The sequence below is a fragment of the Dermacentor andersoni genome, chromosome 6 (assembly GCF_023375885.2).
Source record: "Dermacentor andersoni chromosome 6, qqDerAnde1_hic_scaffold, whole genome shotgun sequence".
Classification (NCBI taxonomy): Eukaryota; Metazoa; Arthropoda; class Arachnida; order Ixodida; family Ixodidae; genus Dermacentor; species Dermacentor andersoni.
The window spans coordinates 148,941,320-148,950,489 of NC_092819.1; the positions used below are offsets into that span (position 1 = coordinate 148,941,320).

Sequence of the window (9,170 nt, forward strand, 5' to 3'; positions counted from 1 at the left end):
TACATCACTTTCGCATACAACTCGTCCCGTCACGACACTGCCGGATTTTCACCATTTTTCCTTTTGTATGGCCGCGACCCCACCTTGCCTTTTAACACGTTGCTACCTTCCGCAGTACAATCACCCAGCACTGGTTACGCTCGCAATGTTATTGACTTAGCCGCCCAGGCCCGAGATGTCGCCCGTCATCGCCTCAAAGTCTCGCAAGCTTCTCAAAAGCGACGCTACGACCTTCAGCACCGAGACCACCATTTTTCACCTGGTTCCCTTGTCCTTCTCTGGACGCCTTCACGTCGCGTCGGCTTGTCGGAAAAACTACTTTCCCGTTTTTCTGGTCCGTACCAGATCTTACGCCAACTGTCCGACGTGACATACGAGATCGCCCCAGTCGGTCAGCCTTCAGTGCCTCCCAACGTAACCAGCGATGTTGTTCACGTCACCAGGCTCAAGCCCTATGTCCCCCCACTAAGTGAGGCTGTATAACTCAACGTTACTAGATTCTTTTCAGTTGCCAAACTCCGCCGCGGCACCTGACCCCTTTCTGTCGCGCCCGCGGGGCGGCGCGCGCGACACTGTCGGCCCGAAGGCGGGTGGTGCGAACGTTTGTGCGAGCGGACAGAGACACCGACGAGTGCAGCAGCGTGCCACGTTTTGCGCGTGTTTCTTATTTGTGTTCCAGGAATATGCTGCTCGCCTTGTGAGCAAGCATGCCTCGGTGTTTTGTGACAGGCTGCAGGAGTGGGTACGACTCAGTGCAATCTTCAAACGAGAAGAAACATTTTTTCAGGCCGCCGAAGACTCATCCCGCCTTCGCGAATGGCAGCGTGCGATTCCGAGGCTCTACAAAGAACTTTCCAGCTCTTGTGTGGTGTGTGACGTACACTTCCAGCCAGAAGACATCGTTAAAGATTTCGTGCACAACATAAATGGTGAAGTGGTCGCCATACCACGTGATAAGTGGGCGTTAAAGGAAGACGCTGTACCATGTCTCTTTCCAAATTGCCCGAAATATTTATCAAAGCCCTCAAAGAAGCGCAAGCTACCCACTGTGAGACCAGCTCGTGAAGTTAAGCGCCGCAAGAAACAAAATGGAGGCGAAAAAAACGCAGTGCCCAATGATTCTGACCATAGTGAACGAGTGCGCTCCACGGACGACGCGGTTGCCATCGAAAGCCCTGCATCGCTCTTCGACGAGCTTTCGACCACCGCTAAAGCGGGCGAACGCGTGGAAGGCTGGTCGACGGAAGCAGTCGATGATACGGTTGTGCTGTTCAAACTTGTACTGGAAAACGCTATTCCTCGCATTGAAAAAGCCGTAACAATATCAAGCGAGCTTGAGCTAACTGTTAGGGCGAACGGCCTACTTGTACCGTCAACCATCTATGCCACAAACGCGTCCGTCCAAAGGATTTCACTTCGTGACTTGAAATATCTGCTCAGCTACACAGACCAAATGAAACCGTGCGAAGGTATCCCCGCCAAGCTGTATCCAGAAATCGAGTCATCAACGGTTGCCACGAAAGGCGGCGAGACGTGGAGACGGAAGACATGTACTGTCATAAGCTTAAACACCACCTGCCCAGAATGTAAGATGCTAAGTAAGCTCTTCATGGACCGTATGAAAAAGCGCCAGCACCGAAAACCAAGGCAAAGAAGCATCTGTTTGAAACTATTGCGTCGCAAAGCAATACGGGCAACACTTAGAAGAGAAAAACTGAAACATGGGCTTGCGGTCGTGAAGAACTCCCTTCGCAATATCACTGAAGCGAAGATCGACAGTGCTCTCCACGTTCTCCCAGCAAAGCAGCAGCTCTTGTTTAAGACAGCTTTGATGGCATCGAGGGCGGCGGTATGACAACGAGTGGCTAATGACCTGCCTTTTGTTACGGATATCAAGTCCAAAAGCATACACCCTAATTTCGGACATGGAACTGTTGCCGCTTCCTTCCAAGGCACGCTTGCAACAAATAATCAGTGGCATCCCTTGCAGGTTCGGCTTCAATGAAGTTGCCTTGAGGAATATTAGGCTACACTTCCACGACAAGGATCAGCTTAAACAGTATGGTGTGTTACTGCTTGATGAAATCAAACTGAAGCAGGCTGTTGCATTTAAAAAAGCTTCCTGCACAATGGATGGTTTTGTTGACTACGGTGACCTGAAAGCCGAAAACCCAAGTCAACTCGCAGATCATGCACTAGTTCTCATGTTCGTGCCGCTCTTCGAGGGCTGGGTGCAGCCGATAGCAAGCTTCGCAACAAGAGGAGCAGCACCTGGAAGGATATCCTTTCGGAGCTTGTATTGAGCGCCATCCTTGAGCTGCGCAAGAACAATGCCTCGGTGCTTGCTGTAATCAGTGACGGGGCCGGCAACAATAAGTCAATGTGGAGTCATTTTAAGCTGTCTGGAAAGTTACATTCCGCACGTCACTATATTGAGAACCCTTGGGATCTCTCCCAAAAGATATACTTCGTCTGTGATGTTCCCCATATCATGAAGTGCATCAGGAATCATCTACAAAAGCACAACTATGGAATGGTAAGAAACAACACCGTAGTCATTGTTTTGAGTTTTAACGTTTTGTTTGTTTTCTTTCAGGCCGGTCATCATCAAATCAACTTTAAACATTACAGTGCACTCTATGAAGCAGAAAAGGATAAATACGTGCGAGTAGTCCCAAAGCTGACAAAAGCCCATGTTGCCCCTGACAATCTTCGTAAGCAGAGCGTCCGACTAGCTACACAGGTCTTTACCACTTAGAACATGCATTTTTCATATAAATGGGTCGATAAATACCATTGCTTCCTTTCATAAGACTAACTGAGATGTTATTTCTTAACAGCTGTTTAGCCGTGGAACGGCCATTGGTATTAGAGTGTACCGAGAAGCCAAGGCAGCAGGCATGGAAGACTCGGAAGGCACAGAGACTTTTACCATGATGCTGAATGACTTGTTTGATGCACTGAACACAAAGCTGCCAGCCAGAGGAGTCAGGCGCCACTCGAAGGAAATACAGGTAATGCGTCATGTGGGTGGTTTGTTGGGCGAGTTATTACATTATTCCGTCATACAATGCCAGTGAACAGCAATGAAACAAGGAAAACCACGAGAAATAGGCAGAGTGATAGCTAGGGAGGGTGCAGCACCCTTCCTAACTATCACTTTGTTTTTACTTCTCTTTTTTCTTTGTGTTATTAAAAACTTGCGAGCATTCTACGACGAAATAGTGTACCAGACCACAGCCTTTGAACTTTGTGTGCATTTCCTAAGGGCTATAAAGTTGTTACGCTATTCATTTCAGGTCATCAAAGACTTTTTGGAACTGCTAAACTTGACAGAGCAGAATGCAATCCAAAAAAATCTGAAGCTTTTTGCATCACAACAAACGACAGAGTCGCTGCGAGTAACTCTGATGTCCACTTTAGATATTGTTGATGATCTGCTGCGTCAGGGTGCGCTCTATGTTTTGACAGCCAAGTTAAATCAAGATCCACTGGAGGTAAGGCACACTGTTCACATTTGTTGTGACTGCATTCACATTGCCCTATTTGCTAGAAAATTCACTCACTCTGTTTTTTTCAGCGACACTTTGGACTGGTGCGTTCCTTCGGTGGAGATGAGTCCCATCCAACTATAATCAACTTCACGCAGATATTCCGCCTTCTAAGCCTGTATACACCTGTTAAAGCAGCGCTACGTGGGAGTGTGGAAGGTGTGCCAAGCCCTGTGCTCGTCGGCGTCAACGACACATTCAAGCAGACCAGAGAAGCCTGCAAGTCAAAGCAAAGTAGTCTTCGCAGTGCCATTGAGGCGACGTTGATAAGTTGCCTGGAGCCAAGCAGTTCACCAGAATGTGCTTGCAATGAGCACACCTATGCTCGAGGAAACATAGAGGACAATGTTGTTTATTATCTGTGTGGATATGTCATATAATAAGGTCAGAAAGGGCGCACCATGTGATCTATGTATAGCGGACATAAGCTCTGAAATCCCAGCAGTTGGTTGCGACAGTTACTTAACTGAGTACAGAAGTTTCAAGCAAGGTTCCTTAAAGCACCCGACACCAAAGATACTGGGCTTTATGAAGACTGCTAACAAAAGTGTGTCAGCTTCCCTGGATGAGGCAGGCCTTTGCGGAGAGATATTTTGGAAAGTTTTAGATGACCTAGAGGGGTGCTGCCTCCCTCTTCTTGGTTGTACAGAGCATATGTTCGCGTTCACGTGCGAAGTACTGAATTTCTTCATTGTTATGCGGATGCACTTTTACTCCAGGGATATAAACTGTCAACTAGAAAGCAGCCACAAGGTATCTGTAGCAACCAAGAAAGCGCGTCTTTTGTGAATATCGATGCAGCACGCTTAGATTCATCAATCCGGCGTTGTACCGCTCCTTCTTTTTTTTTTTTCATGTGCACATAAAACATGCCACAAACGAAAAGCCTCACTGACTTCTTCATTCACCTATTAGCTGCTTTTTACAGAGTGCACAATTTAAAAAGGATTGATTGATTGATTGATTGATTGATTGATTGATTGATTGATTGATTGATTGATTGATTGATTGATTGATTGATTGATTGATTGATTGATTGATTGATTGATTGAGTAACTTTTATTTTACAGTCCTGCAGAACGCGTATTAGCAAGTCGCGGGCCGCTCCCACGTCGGGACCGACAGGCCTAGCCTGCCAGCCGCATCGTGGGCCTGCTGGACAGCCCAACGTTGCTCAGCCAGGAGTGGGTTGCGGAGGGCCGCCTCCCACCTAGCTGAGCTGAGGTCAGGGTTTGCTATAGAGATACATCCCCAGAGCATGTGCGAAAGTGTTGATCTATCCCCGCAAGCAGGGCACGCGTCATCAGTGTAAATCTCCGGATATATCGCATGTAACGTGAACAGGTTGGGATAGGTTTCTGTCTGCAACAGTCTGAATGTCAGTGCCTGAGGCCTAGTGAGCTTGGGGTGAGGAGGAGGGTATTGTCGCCGCGAGAGATAGAAGTGTTTAAGAAGTTCATTATAAGTGGCCGGCGCGTCCCTACCATGCATAACTCTCTCTTCGGCCGTTACAGCGCCAGCGCGATCAGTCAGTGCGCGCGCGGCAGCGTGGGCCGTCTCATTGAGGTTCGTGGGGACACCCGCCATGTGCCCAACGTGGGCTGGGAACCAAGTAAGCGAGTGATACTTGATTCTATCCGGACCTGCCTTACGAAGCAGCCCAAAAGCCTGTTCTGGGATCACTCCACACTGAAATGCCCTAATGGCCGACCGTGAGTCACTGTAGATGACGTCGCTGCTGTCATCAAGCATCGCCAAGGCAATGGCCACCTGCTCGGCTATCGCCGGATCTCCGGTTCGTACAGATGCACAGTTCGTGAGTCGCTGTTTGGAATCCACCACTACTGCAGAAAAGGAGCACCCCTTCCGATATGCGGCCGCATCAACAAAGCAGGCTCTACGCCCCTCTGTCTGGATCTGTTTGAGTATGGTTGAAGCTCTTGCTTTCCTTCTACCCTTGTTATATTCAGGGTGTACATTTCTTGGTATCGGCGATACGGAGATCAAATCTCGTATGTCCCGTGGTAACTGGCATTTTCTTGGTGCTTCTGCAGATGGTGGGTAGCCGAGCTCTTGTAATATCCTCCTACCGGCGGCGGTCGTGGAGAGTCTGGCAAGTTGCGCTCTTTCCTGAGCCTCTGCAATCTCCTCCAGAGTGTTATGCACACCTAGCTGGAGGAGGCGATTGGTGCTGGTGAAGATCGGTATACCCAGGGCTCGCTTAGTTATTTTCCTGAGCAACGTGTTGAGTTTGTTCCTCTCTGCTCTTTGCCATCTGTGCATAGCCGCCACGTAGGCAAAGTGGCAAAGCACAAAGGCGTTAATCAACCGTAGCAGATTGTCCTCTTTAAGGCCATGATGGCGGTTAGCCACCCTTCGGGTGAGACGTACTGCGTTGTCCGTCTTGGTCGTGAGCTTGATTATTGTTTGCGCGTTAGAGCCAGTAGATTCGACCACCATGCCGAGTATTCTTATTGCGTCGACCCTAGGAATATTGTCTCCCTTGCCCGTGCGAAGACAAATGGTGCTGTCAGACAGTGGTCTCCAGCCCATGGGCTTACGACCTCTTCTTAAGGGGCGGTAGAGTAAAAGCTCTGACTTCTTAGCCGAACAGTTTAATCCCGTGGGTCGAAGATAGCCCTCCGTGACCTCGATGGCCTCCTGTAACGCACTCTCAACCTGTCCGTCACTTCCTCCAACACACCAAATTGTAATGTCATCCGCATAGATGGTATGCCTGATGCCCTCGACTCGTGAGTGTTCTGGAAAGGCCGATCATGGTCAGGTTAAACAAAGTGGGTGAGATCACCGAGCCCTGTGGAGTGCCCCTTGTTCCAAGCTCCACCTCTTCCGCGATCATGTCTCCTGCGCGGAGAGTCGCTCTTCTTCGGTGCAAAAATGACCTGACGTAATCATAGGATCTTACGCCCAGACCAAGCTCGGATATCGATTGCAGTATAAATTGATGGGCTATCTTATCGAAAGCCTTCTCCAAATCTAGTCCAAGGATGGCCCGAGTGTCCCGCGTGTCATTGTCGATTATCTGACTCTTGATGAGCTTCATGGCGTCCTGTGTGGACAGACCTGCCCTGAAGCCAATCATCGTGTGGGGGTAGAGTTCCTTGTGTTCGATGAACCTCGTGAGCCTGTTGAGTATGACATGTTCCGCGACCTTGCCTACGCAGGATGTGAGCGATATTGGTCGTAAGTTGTCCAGGCTTGATGATTTGCCAGGTTTGGGGATCAGTACTGTAAGTGCCCGCTTCCATGCTTCCGGGACCTTGCCTTCCTTCCATGTCTCGTTGATGACTTCTGTCAGGTATTCTATCGAGTGATCGTCCAGGTTACGGAGGGTCCTGTTTGTGATGCCGTCGGGACCAGGAGCAGACTTGCTATTAAGCTCATGCAGCGCCCTCCTAACCTCTTCCGTGCTGATGTCTGCATCCAGCTCGGAGTTGGGTGGCCCAAGGTAGTCTGCGTAGGCGACCGATGTCCCTTGCCGGGGACCAACGGGGAGGTACTTCTCCACCAGGCTCTGCAGGACTTCCTCCGTGGTCTTGGTTCGTGTGGCTGTATGCAGAAGCTTTGCCATCACATGCTGCTGGTTGGACCTTGTGTTGGTGTCGTCCAGAAGATGCTTTAAAAGATTCCAGTTTCGACCATTCCGCATTTGACCATCAACTGAGTTGCACACCTCGTCCCATTGTTGCTTTGAGAGGGTGTGGCAGTACTCCTCTGTGGTTCTATTGAGTTCAGCAATCTTTTTGCGTAGTCTGCGATTTAGCCGTTGGCCCTTCCATCGATTGAGGAGTGACTGCTTAGCCTCTAGTAGATGGGCTAGGCGACTATCCATCTTTTCCACGGGAAGGTCCGTGCATATTTTGTGAGTGTTACTCTTGATATCTTCCCTGATCTGGTCCATCCACTGTTCAAGGCTCAGTTTGGTGGTTGGAGGTTGGCGCTCATTCCTTATCTTGCGGAACTTGTCCCAATCCGTGAAGAAGAACTCCTTCGGCCTCTTAGGTGCTGTTGGAAAGTGTGTAGCGAGGATATAATGATCGCTGCCAAGATCAACAGCAGTGTTAGTCCATTGCGCCTTTGACAAATTCTTGACGAACGTTAAATCCGGAGTCGAGTCCCTGCACGAAGATGTTCCCATTCTGGTCGGAAAAGACTTATCAGTGACGAGCGTTGGGTCCAAGTCTGTAGCATTCTGCCATAACTCCTTTCCCTTGACCGTGTTGTACATGTAGCCCCACGCGTAGTGCGGGGCATTGAAGTCCCCGGCTATCACCAAAGGACTAGTCCCGGCGAGGTTGATTGCCTTCCTTAGAAGCGCTTTGAAACGCTGGCGAAGGTCATTGGGGCTACTATACACGTTAAGAATGAAAACACTCTGGCGTCTCAATCGGCCTGGTATGATTTATATCATCACATGCTCTGCCTTACAGGTGGCCATCCCCAGGTCGTGAGTGATATATGTGAGCTTACGATTTACAAGGGTGCATACACCTCTCCTCCCAGTTTGACCAAGAATCGACTGATATCCCGAAAAATTGACTTCAGCAGATAGGGTTTCTTGAATAAGGATTACATGTGGTTTTTCGGAATTGCTGCGAATGTACTACTGCAGAGGCGCTTTCTTCCTAAGAAAGCCCCTGCAGTTCCATTGCCAAATGCGAAAAGATTCATTTGAGCCCGCCATCTTGTTGCTGTCTACTTTTGTCCCCATATTCTGCGGATGAATTGTCCCCAGTTATAGGGGACCCAATGGTAGTATGTGGTACGACATTGACGCTAGGACCAGGGGTTGGCAACATTACGTTCTCTAGGAACGATTCTATTTTGGACACACGTTTGTTCATACTTTCAGCTTGAAAGGCCATCTCGCTTTGTATCTAGGAGACCTTCTCCGCCAGTTGCCTTACGCTGTCACTTAGCGCTGAAAACATTTCGCGAATTTCTGACCTTGCGCGTCCCGGAAGACTATCCTGCTCACAAGCCACTGCTCGTTTTTTAGAGGGTCTCGCCTCATCTTGTTCGCTCTCCGCTGTAGGAACCTCCATAGGTTGGGGTGTTTCCAACGGAGCGGACGCAGGCGGAGGACGCGTTCCTCTCGCGTGTTTGATCTCCGCGATTTCGGACGTAAGCTTTTTAATAACCTCCCTCATATTCGCATTCTCGCGTTCAAGTTGTGCTATTTTGCGCGCGTTTTCTGTCGCATGCTCTGAGGATGCCCCCGACCTCACCTCTGCTTGTCCTCCACGGATAATGTCAGCCCAGGTGGTTGGTCTCGACGATCCAGGAACCGGTCTTGTCTGGTGCCCTCTGGTTCTGGAACTGGACCTGGTGCGGCTGTCGGGCCTAATGCGGCTTCCGGAATTGATGCGTATTCTCATCCCTCTAGACGCTGTCCGTCCTCTGGATCTGGAGCGCCCCCGGGATATGGAGCGCCCCCGCGATCTGGATCGCCCTCTGGATTGGGAACGGCCTCGGGTGCCGGATGGGGCCGATGAGTCCGATTCTTGAGAGCGTGGGTGCCTTTCAACGGAGATAGCTGGAAAGTGTTGCTCATCCTTGAAGGGTGGTGATGGCTTGCTTCTTTCCTTCCGCTCAGCG

The 9,170-nt window shown here is 49.8% G+C and overlaps 1 pseudogene; it reads left to right on the forward strand.

Annotated features, from left to right (window-relative positions):
- The first annotated feature begins 630 nt into the window (after positions 1 to 630).
- On the forward strand, positions 631 to 4,520 carry LOC140219116 (uncharacterized; annotated as a pseudogene).
- Positions 4,521 to 9,170: the final 4,650 nt, after the last annotated feature.